Genomic DNA, 20,269 nt, shown 5'->3' on the forward strand with positions numbered 1-20,269 from the left:
GTGACCAACTGGCCCAATTCTCCACTGATCTGTACCTTTTGTCATCATTTGTACCTGCGCACAGGGTAGTGTAAAATGCTATCATGTTAGAAGAGTAGCATTTTATTCAGGCAAATGAGAATGGAAGCATTTACACAAGTGTGAGTAGTGACAGAATGTGGAAGGCAATAGAGAATCAATCTCAATCTATTTGATTAATTTAGTCTTTATTTCTGCTCTTGAATTAGCTGCCAACAGACTTTGATTTTTGCTAATTTATTCTTTATTCATTTCTTATTCAAACACTTTGTACAAATATTTTTACCTATTGGTTGTTCCTGAATTGTTTGTTTTGACTGTGTCTATAGCTCTTCAATATTCACAGTACACGATTGGTCCCCAAAAGAGCATAGTGTTGTTTCTGTTCCCTGATTGGATGACTGAACCTTTTATAAGCAAGAAAGGGGAAATCAAAGAAACTCCAAAAGGCACATGTCTGGTACGGACTTTTGGGTGAGCACAAAGCCACCAAAGCTTAATTTGTGCCTTGGCTCAGCCCTGGCACCTCTTTTCATGCTGGGCCACAGCCTGTGCACCTCTTCTGTCAGTGGTGCAAGGCATGATCTTGCGTGTACGGTGTGTGCAAAGTCACACTATGCAGAGGATGCCAATTTGTAGAACAAAATGTCATCCTCCATGCAGTGTGACCTCACACGTACAGTGAATGCGAGGTCACATTGTGTGAAGGATGCCATTTTGTGTGCCATGGCACTTTCCTCTTTATAAATTAAGCACTGAAATTCACACCTGTATTACAAGACATTTTTGCTTTCCAAAAGATGTTTGCAAATAATTTCTTTGATAAGCTATTCAGAGAAGAAGGGTCCATGAAAGAAAGTTCAGATTTTTTTATTAAAATGATGAACGTTCACACATTCGGTTCCACAGTGTAAGCCCTGTGGCCTCAAGCCTACATGAGAATGGAGCTAACTGAGTGAGCTCTCTGATGGCATCTACTGGAGAGCTAGGGGAGCCAACTGAGTGAGGCAGTACCTCATTTACATATTAACTGTGGGTAGTTTGGGGACACTGGGGTATAATTTGACAAAGTTTTGTTCTTGGGGCGCATATTTTTGAGATTATCCTGTTGGGAACTCACCAGGCAAAGCCTGGACAATGGCTGGGCATGGGGTCACCCTGATGAAAACTGATGTTTGTTGAGATTGGGTAAGAGGCCCTGGACAGAACCAGAGGGCAAGGAGAGAGAAATGGTGCATTGCTGGCTAGTTGCTAGGAATTTCTCTCTGGGCGGTAGGGACTTGGATGAGTTTTTAAGACCATCGATCCCCTTGTATTTGAAAATCTGAGCTAAGAGCTTTAGTTGCCTTTTTAAAGCCAAGCTCACCAGAAGTTCCAGTTTTCTAGCCAATGGCAAGCAGAAGTGAGAGCCCAGCAGCAGTTAGATCACCTGAGCCTCAGGCAGAGCAAAGCAGTAGTTGGGCTCGCCACAGGCCACAGCTTCTAATGGGGGAGCAGCAGACAGAGCAGCAGCATGCACTACGCTGGGAGCAGAGGAATTCAGAGCAATAGTCTGTCAACCTAGTGACTCTGGCGTGGCCCCTCAGTCCTAGCTGCAGACATCAATATAGCAGGACAGGTGGCAGAGCCCCAGAGCAGTCTATGAAACAGGGAGCCTGATTTTCCTGGCCTCTTAGAACCACAAACAGTGAGTGAGGAAGTTGGGGACCTATGAACTGTGAGTGGGAGGCTGGGAGATGGAACAAACTGCATCAGCCAGTCAGGGTCCAATTGCTTGGGACTGGGACTTATGCCCCCTGAGGTAAATGGTGGCGGTAAATTGTAAATATTTGTCCCCATTCAACCTGGCCTTCCTCCCCACCCCTACCATACAGTTCGTTTGTTTAAACCTCTGTGCTCATGCCATGGGTACAGCTTTGCAAAGGTGCCCAGATTGGTTATAGGCTCCCAGGTTACAGGAGGGGTGGGTTTGGGGAGGTCTGTAAAATAAAGACCTGGCCTTTGCCGCTGCTGATGCTATTGGCAGGGGGGTTACAACAGTATATCCAACTCCGCTACATAACCAGCTGGAATGGGGATTACATTTTACTCTTCGATTCATCCTGAAAAGCTTAATATTAATTTATAACCCAGCATTACGAGCTGTTTCTTTTCCCTCACATTTTTTATCATATATTTGTTTGACTGTCTGGATTATCAAACAGCGAGGGCACAGGAATATTCCTAGATTAATGGAATCATAGAGTTTAAGGCCAGAAGGGACCTTTAGATCATCTAGTCTGATTTCCTGTATATCACAGGCCAGAGAATTTCATTGTTAGTCCTGTATTGAACCCAGTAACTCGGTTTTGATAATGTCTGTCTTCCAGTCTTGAATATGTGTGTGCATAATGGTATATCACAGCACAGAGGGTGTTAAATCACCTTGAACAAGTTAAGAATTGTTAAACTATCTATAGCAACATCTATGCATTATTCATAAAGAAAATAATATGGGAACTTTAAGGGATAACTGCAGGATCTGAAGAAAAAAGATCTGTTCTCTATTGTAAGTTCATGTATCATTTAGATTTTGCTTGGGGAGCTATTGTTTTTTTATACTAGCAGTTATTCTTTGGAGCTGTTAGCAAGTTGCATTCTTGAACACTGGCATTATCACAACATCAGATCCAGATGCTGCACTTATTTAGCTTGTACTCTGCACTATAAAATCTCTCGCTTCTGTGAATAAAGGTAAAATGAAATACTCTTATTTAAAATCACAATATAATGCCTTAGCTATTTTTTAAAATTTGCTATCTTAGTGAACTATCAATAGAACTATGGGCCCCATTCTCAGCTGGCATAATTCTCTGTCACTCCATTGGTTATATTGATTTACTCCAGCTGAGGATTTGGCCCCAGGAACACCAACAAAATGAAGAATTTAGTGTAGCATTTCTCCAAATTATTACCTCCCAGTTTATAATTCATGTATTACACATGTATAGTCTGGGGTGCATACAGAAATAAGCTTCCTGTCATTTACAGCAAAAAATTAATAAATACACATCATATTTATAGAAGTGGCACAATTCATGGAGCGGTAGAATTAAAACTTAGTTCCCTTTCAGGAGTATGAGAAATGGCACCACATAGTCATGCAGAATTCAGATTCCTCTCATGGTTCTTCACATTATTTTTAGCCCTGAGTTCTGTCAGTGATGTGTCCCAGATACCTTGTCAATTCTTCATACTTAGCAAGTTTGACAGCAACAGACTAAAGCAAACTCTTTAGCAGGTGTGCAGGTGAATGAGCCTCTGACAGTGTGGCTGATGTGATTAGGCCCTATGATGTCCCCTGAATAGATATGTGGACACAGTTGGCAACGGGCTTTGTTGCAAGGATAGGTTCCTGGGTTAGTGGTTCTGTTGTGTGGTGTGTGGTTGCTGGTGAGTATTTGCTTCAGGTTGGGGGGCCATCTGTAAGCAAGGACTGGCCTGTCTCCCAAGATCTGTGAGAGTGATGGGTTGTCCTTCAGGATAGGTTGTAGATCCTTGATGATGCATTGGAGAGGTTTTAGTTGGGGGCTGAAGGTGACGGCTAGTGGCGTTCTGTTATTTTCTTTGTTGGGCCTGTCCTGTAGTAGGTAACTTCTGGGTACTCTTCTGGCTCTGTCAATCTGTTTCTTCACTTCAGCAGGTGGGTATTGTAGTTGTAAGAACGTTTGATAGAGATCTTGTAGGTGTTTGTCTCTGTCTGAGGGGTTGGAGCAAATGTGGTTTATCATAGAGCTTGGCTGGAGACAATGGATCGTGTGGTGTGTCCTGGATGGAAGCTGGAGGCATGTAGGTAGGCATAGCGGTCAGTAGGTTTCCGGTATAGGTTGGTGTTTATGTGACCATCGCTTATTATCATCGTAGTGTCCAGGAAGTGGATCTCTTGTGTGGACTGGTCCAGGCTGAGGTTGATGGTGGGATGGAAATTGTTGAAATCCTGGTGGAATTCCTCAAGGGTTTCTTTTCCATGGGTCCAGATGATGAAGATGTCATCAATGTAGCACAAGTAGAGTAGGGGCATTAGGGGACGAGAGCTGAGGAAGCATTGTTCTAAGTCAGCCATAAAAATGTTGGCATACTGTGGGGCCATGCGGGTACCCATAGCAGTGCCACTGATTTGAAGGTATACATTGTCCCCAAATGTGAAATAGTTATGGGTGAGGACAAAGTCACAAAGTTCAGCCACCAGCTTTGCCGTGACATTATCGGGGACAGTGTTCCTGACGGCTTGTAGTCCATCTTTGTGTGGAATGTTGGAGTAGAGGGCATCTACATCCATAGTGGCTAAGGTGGTATTTTCAGGAAGATCACCGATGGACTGTAGTTTCCTCAGGAAGTCAGTGGTGTCTCGAAGATAGCTGGGAGTGCTGGTAGCATAGGGCCTGAGGAGGGAGTCTACATAGCCAGACAATCCTGCTGTCAGGGTGCCAATGCCTGAGATGATGGGGTGTCCAGGATTTCCAGCTTTATGGATCTTGGGTAGCAGATAGAATGCCCCTGGTCGGGGTTCTGGGGTGTGTCTGTGCGAATTTGTTCTTATGCTTTTTCAGGGAGTTTCTTGAGCAAATGCTGTAGTTTCTTTTGGTAACCCACAGTGGGATCAGAGGGTAATGGCTTGTAGAAAGTGGTGTTGGAGAGCTACCTAGCAGCCTCTTGTTCATATTCCGACCTATTCATGATGACGACAGCACCTCCTTTGTCAGCCTTTTTGATTATGGTGTCAGAGTTGTTTCTGAGGCTGTGGATGGCATTGTGTTCTGCACGGCTGAGGTTATGGGCAAGTGATACTGCTTTTCCACAATTTCAGCCCATGCACGTTTGCTTTAGAGTGCAGAAGCACTCTGTGTAGAAGTCCAGTCTGTTGTTTCGACCTTCAGGAGTCCACCCAGAATCCTTCTTTTTGTAGTCTTGGTAGGAAGGTCTCTGTGGGTTAGTATGTTGTTCAGAGGTGTGTTGGAAATATTCCTTGAGTCGGAGATGTCAAAAATAGGATTCTAGGTCACCACAGAACTGTATCATGTTCATGGGGCTGGAGGGGCAGAAGGAGAGGCCCCGAGATAGAACAGACTCTTCTGCTGGGCTAAGAGTATAGTTGGATAGATTAACAATATTGCTGGGTGGGTTAAGGGAACCACTGTTGTGGCCCCTTGTGGCATGTAGTAGTTTAGTGTCCTGTTTCTTTTGTAGAGAAGCAAAGTGTGTGTTGTAAATGGCTTGTCTAGTTTTTGTAAAGTCCAGCCAGGAGAAAGTTTGTGTGGAAGGTTGGTTTTTTATGAGAGTATCCAGTTTTGAGAGCTCATTCTTAATCTTTCCCTGTTTGCTGTAGAGGATGTTGATCAGGTGATTCCGCAGTTTCTTTGAGAGCGTGGCACAAGCTGTCAGTATAGTCTGTGTGGTATGTAGATTGTAATGGATTTGTTACCTTCAGTCCTTTTGGTATGATGTCCATCTGTTTGCATTTGGAAAGGAAGATGATGTCTGTCTGTATCTGTAGGAGTTTTTTCATGCAGTTGATAGATTTCCACTCCATACGGCTAAATGCAGTGCCTTGCATCATGACAGGTTTCAGAGGAGCAGCTGTGTTAGTCTGTATCCGCAAAAAGACTATGCTGACAGCTTGTGCCACACATTCTCAAAGAAACTGCGGAACCACCTGATCAACATCCTTTACTGTATCCGCAAAAAGACTGGGAGTGGATGGGTCATTACACAAAGTAAAACTATTTCCCCATGTTTATTCCTTGCCCCCCTCCCCCCCTGCTGTTCCTCAGAAGTTCTTGTCAACTGCTGGAAATGGCCCATCTTGATTATCACTACAAAAGGTTCCCCCCTCCCCCGCCCCCCACTCTCCTGCTGGTAATAGCTCACCTTACCTGATCACTTTCGCTACACTGTGTGTGGTAACACCCATTGTTTCATTTTCTCTGTGTATATAAATCTCCCCACTGTATTTTCCACTGAATGCATCCGATGAAGTGAGCTGTAGCTCAAGAAAGCTTATGCTCAAATAAATTTGTTAGTCTCTATGGTGCCACAAGTACTCCTTTTCTTTTTACAGGTTAAAGAGGACAATATATATATACTTTTAAAAGATGATAGCATTGTAGTAATCTGTCAGCTCTGAATGTCTTTTAGGGCTAACCCAGGTTGACCCAGGGGATCTCTTCTTCAGTTTCTTAGCTCCAGCCCTGTGAGCATCCAAACAGCAAGAAGAGAGGAAAATTTTCTTGTGCCCCTGTTTGTCCCTTGCTCCAGCATTCAAGCTGATGGATGGACTTTCTTGCAAGTAGCACCTTCATGGGTGTGAGAGGGCCGTTAACCAAGTCTTTGTATTGTGATGTTCCACAATGGCCCATTTAGTTTTGATAGCCCTCCTTGATGGGCAGTGGACCATTCCTCCTGTCTGGGTTCACAGGTTCAGAGCAGGTATTTTTACAATTATAAAGCAATACTTACAAATCACCTTTTAGCATGTGATACAGACATTACAAGTGAAATTAATGCATGCAGATCTTACCAGCATTCAGTAGAGTATAAACACTAAACGCATTCTTCTAAGTCTAACACCTGTCTTGAACAATATGAATGTACAGGTGAGCTGGTCTAGTTTCCAGCTATGAATTTGTCAGTGCTAAGCTGACACCTTCTGCCTTGGCAAGAACTGGCACCTGGTCTGCCAGCGTCACAGGGGGTTTCCAAGAACATCACTCATCCTTTGACTTTGAAAAGTCCCTTTCTAGTTTTTCTGAGCATCCTAAATTGAGGACTCGTTTAGCCTCCTTTACCCTTTCAGCAGTCCCCCGCCCCCCCACAAATTCTTGTGTTAATCATGGTTACTCCTAGCTGCTCTCTGGATCTACAGTCATAATGAAAGAGATATTTGGATAACTGTGTACCAACAACGCTCCCAGGATCTTCCCATTCCTCAGTCTTGAGTAGAATTAGAGTTTCAGAGCATATTCTTGAATGCCATCTATGGCCCTTTATTAGCATCTATAAATCTGTATGATTCTAAAACTGAGAGAGGGAGATGTCTTTCATAGAGCATTCCTCGAGCACCATATATGTTACATTTCCTGCTTTATACTGAGAAATTATATGAATTAGTCAATATTTTCATTCCTAAAATCCAATTTCATAAAATGTCTGATTCAAACTTAGTTTCTTTCTGTAGTTCTGCAAATACATGTGTATTTTTAATGTGTACCATATAACAATTGTGTTTTCCCTTCCTCTTGACAAAAGAGAGGATGTGAGTCCTTTCCAAATGCGCAGAGCAAGGGGTAAATAAGAGAAGTAATTCACCTCATGTACAAAATAAGGAAGAACAGATAATTTTTGATAAAATCATTAGAGAATTAACCTGGCAAATAAACCAGTGTTGAGGGGGTTTTTAGAGTATGAGACAGCTAAATATGGTAAGTTAAAGTACTATGACAGGTTTCAGAGTAACAGCCGTGTTAGTCTGTATTTGCAAAAAGAAAAGGGGTACTTGTGGCACCTTAGAGCTCAAATAAATTGGTTAGTCTCTAAGGTGCCACAAGTACTCCTTTTCTTTTTAAAGTACTATGAGCATCAGGGCTTCAGCATGGGTTTTGGTTTATTAGTCTAGGTTCCTAGGCCTCATTCTGCAACCCTGACTCCTGTAGTTAGTCCCACTGACTTCAGGACTACTCATGGGAGTGAGGGTTGCAGGTTTGGCCATGAATTCTTGAGACTGACTTTAAATAGATGCTGTTGATCTTTTTCTAAAGGCTTTAACTGAGTTGGTCTTGGATATAATGAGAACTCCTTGCTGAGTCTTGTCTTCAAAGGTATCTACACTCTTGCACCATCCACTCTAGGGACCTTGCCCTCGGGTGCTTAGAGTGACAGGTGCTGGAGCCTTTGTGGTGGTGACCCTTAGGCTGTGAATATCACTCTCCCCTTGAAATCTAGATCAGCAGCTTCCTCCTCAGATGTGAAATCTTTCTTTTCCTAAGGTGTTTTCTTTAACACCTTCTCCTCCACTCAGACAGATGCACCTAAATCTTCCATTATTTTTATTTGGATCCTCCCTGGTTGTTTATTTTCTGTACTATTGCTATAATGTGTATTTCACGTTGCTCTGATGAGGATGTTCTCTACAGTGTCCCGAGTACCTTTAGGAGGACAGTGCTTTTACAAACAATATTGGGCCCTCTCACTCCCTACTGCAATAAAACCCTTGGGAGAGGGGGTACAGGGTAGGGAATCTACACTAGGTTGTTTTAATTTTCTTGATGGAGGTTTGTCCCCTGTCATTCTGTTGGGATGCAGGGTTTGCCCCTCTCTGGAACAGACCACAGGGCCAACCCACAAATCCTGGCAAGTGATCACCTGGAGGTAAAGATCTTCTGCACAGAGTCCCTGTACCTCTGATCAGGTTCTGTTCCCCAAGTATTTCCTCTCCTGCCCCCAACTTTGCTCATGGGCAGAGCTCCAGCAGCTAATGACTGACCCAGGATGCCCCTTTAAAAGAGAAACCCCAGACAGAGAGGTAGGGCCCAGTGGAAAGATAACCCAGCCTAAAATGTGTATTCAGCTCATAAAATCACACTGAAGAACTCCAGACACATAATGCAGATAGCCTGTTGAATGTGGTCTGAACGACAACTGTGGTCCTCATTATGTAATACTTACTCACCTAAGCAACCCCCTGGAGTCACACTAATGAATAAAACCGAACCACCCTCCTTCCAAAGTTCGTGTAACGTGGTGGTTGGGCTGTTATAAAGAGGATGGGGATCAATTGTTCTCTATGTCCACTGAGGGTAGGACAAGAAGTAATGGGCTTAATCTACAGCAAGGGAGATTTAGGTCAAATATTAGGAAAAAGTTTGTAACTATCCTTATAGTTACAAACTTTTTCCTAATGGCACAGCTACTGACATCAGTGAGTTTACTCTAAAGGTATATTTGGCCCACTAACTTAATGTAAGACTGAGTTGGGACTTCAGCAATCAGGGCTCTTTTTTTTTTTTTTAATTACTGCTCTGGTCAGAAAAATTCTGAGGTTTAAGCCGAAATAATGCCTGATGTAACTCCACTGACTTCAGTGAGGTTACACCTGGGTTGAATTTGAGCATAATTGAAATCCTTAAACTTAACAAAAGCAAACAACTTTGATATTATAAATGGAAATAAGATGTTCCAGATTATCCAAACTTGGTATTATTTGTAATGAGACACAATGAAGTAGGTTATAGTGCATGATACCTTGGCTTATAGTATGCTGTGTGTATCCATATAGTAGGTTATGCTAGTACGTTGGCTTATAGACAGCAATTGTACTTCAGTGCACAGAAAACAGTTCCGAGGCAAAGCCAAAAAGGGTACATAATGCACCTTGATAGGAAAGGTGCTGAAAATTACTGCCCTCGGAAGAAATTTAGGAGCAATCTCTGAATATTCTCCCAAAACTTGCAGAGATAATAGCAGAGAAGATGTTGGCAAAGCAATCCAGTATCAAAGCACTGGTCCTGGTTGGACCAATCAGAGTTTATATCCTGCACTGATCACCTTATTTGGCCTATCATAGAGAGAGGCCCAATTCATGAAGTTAAGAGCTAGATCCAGATTCCAACTTCTCCAGAAGTTGAGGAGGAAGGATGGAATTTCAGAGATCACTTTGGAGCACTCCACTCTGGACCCATCTCTAGTTTAGGCTCATGTACTTGTTCCCACAAGCAGATGGGTATTACTACTAGAAGCAGCTGTGAAAGCAAGCAGCACCGATGAGTCAAAACAACAATTCACGTAGCTGAAGGAGCTCCTGGAATAAGAGGAAGTTCAGAAGGGTGGGAATTAGTTAGGCAAAGGGAAGAGACAAAGAACCGTGGAGCAAGGAAGTTGCTCCAACAGCTGAACTTCTGCAACTGATTTCCTTAGCTGCACTATTTCAAGCGGATATGCTTTCTAATGCATCACAGCCAGCTAACTTAAACCCGACTTCCATGTTGTTTCAGCTATTTCCTGACTCCTGCCCAACCCCTCTCCTCCTTTCCAAGCACCAGTGAAAAGAAAACACTGTGATTATGGACTCCTGTCATTTGAACTGAGTGATATGAGGAAAGTTTAAGATGCATTAGTGGTGGCTGTGAGTGTACTGTGAGGCTCTCTGTAGCAGTGGCTCTCAGACTGTACCCCTTTCAGGAGTCTGATTTGTCTCGTGTACCCCCAGGTTACACCTCACTTAAAACCTACTTGCTCACAAAATCAGACATAACAATACAAAAGTGTCACAGCGCACTATTACTGAAAATTGCTTACTTTCTCATTTTTACCATACACTTATAAAATAAATCAACTGGAATATAAATATTACACTTACATTTCCGTGTATAGTATATAGAGCAGTATAAACGAGTCAGTCTCTGTATGAAATTTTAGTTTGTATGGACTTCGCTAGTGCTTTTTATGTAGCCTGTTGTAAAATTAAGCAAATATCTAGATGAGTTGATGTGCCCCCTGGAAGACCTCTGCATACCTCCAGGATACACATACTATGGTTGAGAACCACTGCTCTGTAGTGTGTAAGTAACTTTGGCCAACAGCTAGCAATTTTTAAAAAAGACTGCATATTTTACACAAAGACATGCAATCGGGTGGGATAGACACTCCTGAGGGGGCACTCTGTATATTGCCCGTAAGCTCAGATATAAATAAAAACAACAGCCCTGATCATATCCCCTAATCAGAAAGAGGTGAAGGCCCTGTGCATACTGCCACATCCCATCCACATGGAAATGGGGTTAACTGCCTCAGACGCTGAGTCTCCCTTTCCCCTGACCTTGCACGGGGTGTGCCAGGGTTCAGAGTGGGCACTGAGCAGGGGAAGAGAGAGCAGACTAATATGAATTGAAATAAATAATATGTACATTGTTGTTAGATGTTCTGCAGTGGCTCAAATTTCCACAAGCCACTTCTAGTGGAATTGTCTGCTGTGCTTTGTTTGCAGCAGTAGAAAAACTAAATGTCACCATGGTAATCAATGGCAGATCCCTCTCATTTACTTGTTTACATTTTTGTCTAGTGCATATAGTGGTGTTAGGGTTGCCAGGCGTCCGGTTTGTGACTGGAATGCCTGTTTGAAAAGGGACCCTGGTGGCTCCAGTTGGCACCGCTGAGCAAGCCATTAAAATCCGGTCAGCAGAGTAGCAGGGGCCTGGGGCTAAGGCAGGCTCCCTACCTGCCCTGGCTCCGTGCAGCTCTCGGAAGCAGCCACCAGGTCCCTGCAGCTCCTAGACACATGGGCAGCCAGGGAGGCTCCGCGTGCTGCCCCCGCACCAAGGTCCAGCTCCACTGCTCCCACTGGCTGGGAATTGCGACCAATGGGAGCTGTGGGGGCAGTGCCTGTGGGCGTGAGGGCAGTGTGTAGAGCCTCCCTGGCCACCCATGAGCTTAGGGACTGTAGGGACCTTGCAGACACTTCCTGGGAGTTGTGGTAAGCGCCGTCGGGAGCCCGCATCCCAAACTGTCTCCTGCACCCCAACTCCCTGCCCCAGCCTGGAGTCCCCTCCCACATCCAAACTCCCTCCTGGAGCCTGCACCCCGCCACCCCCACCTCAACCCCCTGTCCCAGCCTGGAGCCTCTTTCTGCATGCCAAACCCCACACCCCCAGCTGGAACCCTCACACCCCCTGCACCCCAACCCCCTGCCCCAGTGAAAGTGAGTGAGGGTGGGTGGGGGAGAGCGAGTGACAGAGGGAAGGGGGATGGAGCGAGCAGGGGCAGGGCCTCAGAGAAGAGATGGGATGGGGTGGGACCTCAGGGAAGGGGCGGGACACGGGTGTGGCAGGGATGTTTAGATTTGTGCGATTAGAAAGCTGGCAACCCTAAGTGTTGTTCTGGCATCTATAACAGCCCTGGAGACTGACCTCCTGACACTCCGAAAAAGACAGGCCCCTGGTAAGAGTGAGGGGATACTTCAGTCTCCAGGGCCCATTCACTCCCTAGAGCTTGTCCACATAGTGTATTAGTCTGCACCAGAGGGGCGTAAATTCTAGTGTGCACTAGGGTGTTGCACAATAACTGGCCAGTGTGAGCCCTGCAAACATGCACTAAAAGTTCCCTAGAGTACATTATTGTAGTCCTGTTTCACACAGTACTAATTTAATCACTGAGTGGCAACTTGTGCTAATGATCTTTGTAATGTGAATATTTGTCTAGAAGTATTGCCAGCTCTTGCAATTTTATCATGAGTCTTGTTGTGTCTTTTTCTTAAAGCTCCAGCTGATGGAATCAATAAATTACATGAAATCTCAGCTTCCATTTAAAAAAAAAAAAAAAAAAAAGTCCCAAACCCTCAGGTTAGGGTTGCCAGGTGCCCAGTTTTCAACCAGAAGAATGCCCAATCAAAAGGGGACCCTGGTGGCTCTGGACAGTACTGCTGACTGGACTGTTAAAAGTCTGGTCGGTGGTGCAGGGGGGCTAAGACAGGCTCTCGGGCTCCATACGGCTCCCGGAAGCAGCTGGCACGTCCCTGCAGCCCCTAAGTGCAGGGGCAGCCAGGGAGGTTCCGCGTGCCCTGAGTACTGGCTCACAGCTCCCATTGGCCAGGAACCAGGGCCAATAGGGGTGGGGTCTGCAGGTGCAGACATTGTGCAGAGCTGCTGGGCCCCTCTGCCTAGGGGCCCCAGGGACATGCTGGCCACTTCCGGGAGCCGCCTAAGGTAAGCACTGACCAGAGCTCACATCCCCTCCTGCACCCCAAACCTCTCATCCCTGGCCCCACCCCAGAGTCTACCTAGCTGGAAGTACCCCTAGCTGGAGTCCTCACCCCCTCCCACACCCCAACCCTTTGTCCCAGCCCTGAGCCCCGTCCCACACCCAAACTCCCTCCCAGATCCTGAACCCTGCACCCACTCCTACACCCCAACCCCCTCATCCCCAGCCCCATCCCAGAGCCCACAACCCCAGCTGGAGCCCTCACACACACACACCCTCCCCCCGCACACCAACATCCTGCCCCAGCCCAGAGCCTCCTCCCATACTCCAAAACCCTCATTTCTGGCGACACCCCGGAGCCCGCACCCCCAGCCAGAGCCCTCATCCCTCCCACACCTGAACCCTCTGCTCCAGCCCAAAGCCCCATCCCATACTCCGAACCCCTCGGCCCCAGCCCAGAACCACCTTCTGCACCCTGCACCCCTCATCCCCGGCCCCACACAAGAACTCGCATCCCCAGCCGGAGCCCTCACCTACTTCCGCACCCTTTCCCCAACCCAGTGAAAATGTGTGAGGGTGGGGAATCATAGAATATCAGGGTTGGAAGGGACCTCAGGAGGTCATCTAGTCCAACCCCCTGCTCAAAGCAGGACTAATCCCCAATTAAATCATCCCAGCCAGGGCTTTGTCAAGCCTGACCTTAAAAACTTCTAAGGAAGGAGATTCTACCACCTCCCTAGGTAACACATTCCAGTGTTTCACCACCCTCCTAGTGAAAAAGTTTTTCCTAATATCCAACCTAAACCTCCCCCACTGCAACTTGAGACCATTACTCCTTGTCCTGTCCTCTTCTACCACTGAGAATAGTCTAGAACCATCCTCTCTGGAACCACCTCTCAGGTAGTTGAAAGCAGCTATCAAATCCCCCCTCATTCTTCTCTTCTGCAAACTAAACAATCCCAGTTCCCTCAGCCTCTCCTCATAAGTCATGTGTTCCAGACCCCTAATCATTTTAGTTGCCCTTCGCTGGACTCTCTCCAATTTTTCCACATCCTTCTTGTAGTGTGGGGCCCAAAACTGGACACAGTACTCCAGATGAGGCCTCACCAATGTCGAATAGAGGGGAACGATCACGTCCCTCCATCTGCTGGCTATGCCCCTACTTATACATCCCAAAATGCCATTGGCCTTCTTGGCAACAATGGCACACTGTTGACTCATATCCAGCTTCTCGTCCACTGTCAACCCTAGGTCCTTTTCCGCAGAACTGCTGCCTAGCCATTCGGTCCCCAGTCTGTAGCAGTGCATTGGATTCTTCCGTCCTAAGTGCAGGACCCTGCACTTATCCTTGTTGAACCTCATCCGATTTCTTTTGGCCCAATCCTCCAATTTGTCTAGGTCCCTCTGTATTCTATCCCTACCTGCCACCGTATCTACCACTCCTCCTAGTTTAGTATCATCTGCAAATTTGCTGAGAGTGCAATCCACACCATCCTCCAGATCATTTATGAAGATATTGAACAAAACCGGCCCCAGGACCGACCCTTGGGGCACTCCACTTGATACCGGCTACCATCTAGACATGGAGCCATTGATCACTACCCGTTGAGCCCGACAATCTAGCCAACTTTCTACCCACCGTATAGTACATTCATCCAGCCCATACTTCTTTAAATTGCTGACAAGAATACTGTGGGAGACAGTGTCAAAAGCTTTGCTAAAGTCAAGAAACAATACATCCACTGCTTTCCCTTCATCCACAGAACCAGTAATCTCCTCATAGAAGGCGATTAGATTAGTCAGGCATGACCTTCCCTTGGTGAATCCATGCTGACTGTTCCTGATCACTTTTCTCTCCTCTAAGTGCTTCAGGATTGATTCCTTGAGGACCTGCTCCATGATTTTTCTGGGGACTGAGGTGAGGCTGACTGGCCTGTAGTTCCCAGGATCCTCCTCCTTCCCTTTTTTTTCACTCCGCCGACTACATGCACTTAGAGCATTTGTGTGGGGACACACACAATCGACTGTATAAAAACGTTTTCTACAAAACCGACTTCTATAAATTCAACCTAATTTCGTAGTGTAGACATACTTAGTGAACTGGAAAAGGAAGTGGCATCTGGGTGGAAGGGATCAGACACACAGAGAGAGGCAGGGGGCAGTGAGTGGAGGTAGCAGAAAGCCTGATAGCTGGATCATGGAAAAGCCAAAAGCTCAGCAAGATTCAAAAAAAGGAATAGCCATTCATATGAATAATAACACCTACATTTTCACTGTCAGGATAGAAATTTACAAGGGATATTTATCCTCATATGTCAGATTATAAGCAGATGCCAACTGCTTAACTGGAGGTATAAATTCCCCAATGATAAGCTTATCCCATTAAGGAGTTTCCTGCACCGTGCTCTGAATTACTGGTACTGGCCGTTGTCAGAGACAAGAGATTGGATTAATTGGAACGCAGGTCTGATTTGGCCATTCCTGTGTTGCTAAAAGTGCTCCTCGTTATCATGAACAAGTGAGCTACCCGTACACTGCTGCCTGGGACGAAGAGCTCAATTGTCTAAAGGGAGGGAGTGTGGTCAGTGGACAGAGTAGGTGATTGAGGCTATGTGAACACTTATAGTGGTGTAGAGAGCACGTACGCTGTAGCCGTAGCAGTGGAGATGCTGGGCACTGCTTAGGAGAGTAAAGACAGGCCAGAACCTTTGGGTGTGTACATGCCTAACCAGTGCTTCCCCCAGCTCTTTTTAGCAGGGAAGGTCTCCAGCAGCGGAGAAAAGGCTCTGGCAGGGAGGACAGCAGGGAAAGGCTCCAGCAGCTCCCCACTGCAGCAGCCTTTCCCCTCTGCAGGGAACTGCCGGAGCCTTTTCCCCCCTACCTTCCCCCTGCTGGAGTCTTTTACTGCCACATATAACAACACACCATAGTGTGGACCCAGCCTGCTTCTTACTGTGATGTGTAGCTACACATACCCTATATGCTGCTGTCAGTGTCAACAAAACCTGAGAGACTGTCCCTAATTCTGCTATGGGATCGGTGTGGGCAAGCCACTGAACGTCTTTGCCTCATTTTCTCCATCTGTAATAATAACGCTTACTAGCTCCAGGGCTGTTGTCAGGCTAAGTTAGTGTTGTCAAACTTTGAGGGCCTCACATGTAAGGTGTGTTATAAGTGGAAAGTATTATTTTCTATCCCATAAGCCATGTTTGAGCGATCCTGGAAGCAGGTCACTTTTCAGTTGATGTGTAGTTCGGTACCACAGACTGATTTCCACCTTTCGTCAGACTGGTTGTGGTGGGCGTAGGTTCTCTGCTATTCCCACATTCCCAACGCTGGAAATTCTGGTAATTTTAAGGGGTTCCCATTCAGAAGATTCAGCTGAGCTGTGTGCATAGAATGGAAGCTTAGGCAACAAACAGCTGAGTGGGATATTGTTAAAAATGATAGCAGGAAGTTGTAGTCTCTCAGAGGCTCTCCTTCAGGTTCAGTATAGTATGAAAATGCATGGGGAGCATAAAATCTCACCATTTATACTTGAACTGTGTTTAACGTCTCTTTAATGTGCTTCCCATTTTAAACCTGAAACCCTTATGCATACATTTTTTCTGAGGTGACAAACTTGCTTTCTATGTGGCTTCAATGTAAACATACTATTGCTTATCAGTGGCTATTTTTCTTTTCTGTCAACTGGATTTCTCCATGAAGAATTTAAAAAAAGATTTTCCTCATTTTTACACTAGGCTTTAAACCAATAGGATTGTGGGAAACACCTGCTGGAAAGATGGCCACACTGCTCTGTTCTTTAATCCCCACTCTGGCTTTTTTTGCTTGATTTTCATTTGCAGGAAAAGTGATGCAAAATCTCTGTTTAATCATTATAGATGGAGGCAAGACATGTAGTTCTAGGGTAATGCTGCCTTACACTGATCTGCAAACTGCCTTAAACATAACCCAAAGGATTCAGTGTTTCTAACACTGCTACTTTTAATCAGCACCCCTCATCTGTGCCCTTGTCTTAGTGACTGAATTGGAACATATTATATATAATACTTTGCATTTGTACAGTGCTTGCTTTGATGATTTCAAAGAGCTTAACAAATATTAATGAATTAAGACTCACACAAGTCTACACTAGGTACTTACATTGCATGGAGTAAAATGAGGAAACTGAGGCACATAGAATTTAAGTGATTTGCCCAAGAAGTCGGTGACTGAGCTGGGAATAGAATTTCTGATTCCCATTCCAGTACCTTAACGTCAAGAATTTCCTTCATGCTGTGAGGCAGTATGCTGGGAGGGTGGCCCTTTAAGCTAGAAACATCACTCTTTTGATTGACTCCTCTACCCTTTCAAAGCAGATTCTAACCTCCTATATACAGTTGGAAAGTTTGGCTTTTCACTTGATTGGCTTCATTCCAGTTCTTGAACCCTCCCTTCAATATATCAAATTGCTTCCTTCAAAATCTCACTGAAAATTTCCCTTTTCTATTTAGCTTACGATTGATTCTCTCTGTAAAGTGTTTCATTATGCTGTGTGTTAGAACCAGAGAACTACATTGTTCACAAAATGAGAGAGAAAAACTGGTGTTTAGTACATTTAAAAAAAAATCAGAAACTGCAAATCCCATACATTTTTATTCTGTGTTAACTATACAGCATAAGAACTAAGGGTCAAAGTTTAAACAGTGGGCTCCCTTCTTGTACCAACAGACACTGGTTAGGTCATTTTAAATGTCTACAGCCTTGTCCACACTGGATGGGATTTGCTGGTATAGCTATAGCAATATAGCAATACTGACTCACCCTCCTAGTGAAGACTCAGCTAATACTGAACAAACAGCTGGGCTGGATTTAACCAGCTCCCTAAGGGTTCTCTGGTAATCCTTGCATGGTGTAATTAGTGTAATGGCTCTGTGCCACCCCCTCCCAGGGAGAAAGGTGTCCATAAACCCAGCGATTCCCTGACTGCCAGAATGGCCCTTGGAGAGGATATAATTTAGAGTAACCCTGATGCTCTTTTAGATTATGCCAGGGACCAGACCAGACTGTGACCAGCTCCAAGATCAGAAGTGTCTCCACGTCTGCTGTACTAAGGGCTTCTCTCCACAGCAAATCAGGGTGTGAAAGTACAACAGCCGCCTCACTACATAGTACCTGGCTGTGTGGACCCTGCTAGCATGCACACAAAGCAGTGCACTTTGATGTACTACAGTTTGAAATGGGAGTACGTCAGAAAGCACTAGGGAACTTTTAGTGGATGACAGCAGGGTCCACGTAGCTTGTTAGTGCATGGCAGGCTAGTGCGCTGTAGAGTTACACCCAATACCATAAACTGACTCCCTGTGGAGACAAGCCCTGACTGTATCTTGTCCGCAGCTGAAGATCCAGGGTGAAATCCAGGCCGCAACTGAAGTCAATGGCTAAAGTCCCATTGACTTCAATAGGGTAGGGATTTCACCCCTAGCCTGTTTCTTTTCCATAGCTCCCTCAAGATGAATCTATATAGGTGAGCCGTGGCAGAATTTCAGATTAAATATGTTAATCATACAGCTTGGGGTTTTTTGAATGATTTTCGCTGTATCCTAAAACTTAAGAATATCCCCCCAGAAATTCAGGGAGTGGAAAATGGATTTTGAGGTCTGTGTTTCAATTTGGACATCTCTAAGAGAAATGATAGTTACAAATGCATTCAGTACATTGAACCATTGCACCCATGGTACCTATTGCAATCCTGGTAACCATGAACCTCCACGTAGGGTGAAGACACCTGAATCTGATCTCGCTTACACAGGTTTAACACCAATCTAACCCCATTGAGTGAAATCCTGGCCCCTATTGAAACCAATAGCAAAACTCCCATTGATTTCAAAGGGCCCAGGATTCCACCCATTACTTTTAGTGGAATTATTCTTGATTTACACTAGTGCACATAAAAGGAGAATGAAGCCCAAGTAGTTTAATTAAAAAATGACATACTGTGTAGGTGTTCCATTATCTTGCAGAATAACAACATGCAAGGACAGGCAGGGAGCAACTAGTTAGAATGTCACTTGAAATTAGAGAATTCCCAAATGGAAATTTTACCTTCTATTCAATATTAGCCAAGGCATTCCAAATCTGCATAATCCTGCATGCACTGTAATATACTGCTATTCATAGTAGAAAGGAAAAGGAAGATTCATTCTAAATACTTTTAGTAGGTGATGCTATGGTAAATGTGGCAATATTTCTCTACTGCTGGGCTGTTATAAATACATTGGTGCTCAATGTGCCGCTTTGCTATTATGGAAGGAAATTCTGAAGCAGACAATCAAACAAAAGATTGCCATCTAAGACTGTTCTAAAATTGATTATGCTGTCCTGTCTGAACTGTATTCAATGTGTTATGTACCAAATTGTACTGAATTATCTGAATCAAAAGCTCACTATTAAACCTCTAAAATTCAATAATCTGGGGTGCATTGACATCCTATAATATAATAATCTATTTTAAATTATCACTATATGCTATGGGTCCTGTGTAGTATGTTAAAATTCCATCTCTCTCTCACTCACACACAGTATTTGTAAGATTGTAGCATTAATCTATGTATAGTGGGGGTGCTGAGAACCATAAACCCCCTGTAAACCCTGTGTATGATAGAAACCACTTCAAGCCAGGGGTGCAGCTGCACCCTGGCACCCCTAGTTCTAGCACCTATGCAGTGGCCAGAGCATTTACTGGTAGCCCAAGATGGATATAAATATATATAGTTGATACAGAGGTTTTGGCCATTATCGTTTGTATTGTTACATGGTAATGGCCAAAACCTCTACAATAATGTAAGTATTTTGCACTATTACTGCAAAACACTCTAGTATATATTTCTATGATGGAGGAAGCCTTAAAGAATCTTTGCAACAAAATTTTATACTTTCTTTTATCATTAAAAACAAATCTCTCCCACTGTAAAATACATAGAGAAAGGTACATACAAGAGGGGGAAATATACTGACACGCTAGGTTTGCCAACTTTCTAATCGCACAAAACTGAACACGCTTGCTCCGCCCCTGCTCTTCCCCTTCCCTGAGGCCCTGCCCCCCACTTGCTCCATCCCCCCTTCCTCTGTCATTCTCTCTCCCCCACCCTCACTCACTTTCACTGGGCTGGGGCAGGGGTTTGGGGTGCAGAGTGTGGGCTCCAGGAGGGAGTTTGGGTAAAGGAGGGGGCTCAGGGCTGGGGCAGGGAGTTAGGGTGCAGGAGGAGGCGTAGGGTCCGGGGTCCAGGAGGAGGTTCTGACCTGGGGCAGGGGGTTAGGACGTGGGAGGGGGTTCAGCCTGCCCTGGCTCCACATGGCTTCTGGAAGTGGCCGGCATGTCCCTGCAGCCCCGAGCGCCAGCTCCACAGCTCCCATTGGCCGCCAGCACCTGTGGGCACAGGCAGCACGTACCGCGCAGAGCCAGCTGGCCGCCCCTGCGCTTAAGAGCTGGACTTGACAGCTGCTTCCAGGAGCCACGCGGACCCAGGACAGGCAGAGAGCC

At 45.2% G+C, this 20,269-nt stretch overlaps 1 protein-coding gene across 1 annotated transcript in view; it reads left to right on the forward strand.

The window, feature by feature from the left end:
• RIN3 (Ras and Rab interactor 3) overlaps positions 1-20,269 on the forward strand; it is a 108,048-nt gene that overhangs the window by 39,343 nt on the left and 48,436 nt on the right. The gene's annotated exons all lie outside the window — the stretch shown is intronic.

The sequence above is a fragment of the Eretmochelys imbricata genome, chromosome 6, assembly GCF_965152235.1.
Source record: "Eretmochelys imbricata isolate rEreImb1 chromosome 6, rEreImb1.hap1, whole genome shotgun sequence".
In the NCBI taxonomy this organism is placed as follows: domain Eukaryota; kingdom Metazoa; phylum Chordata; order Testudines; family Cheloniidae; genus Eretmochelys; species Eretmochelys imbricata.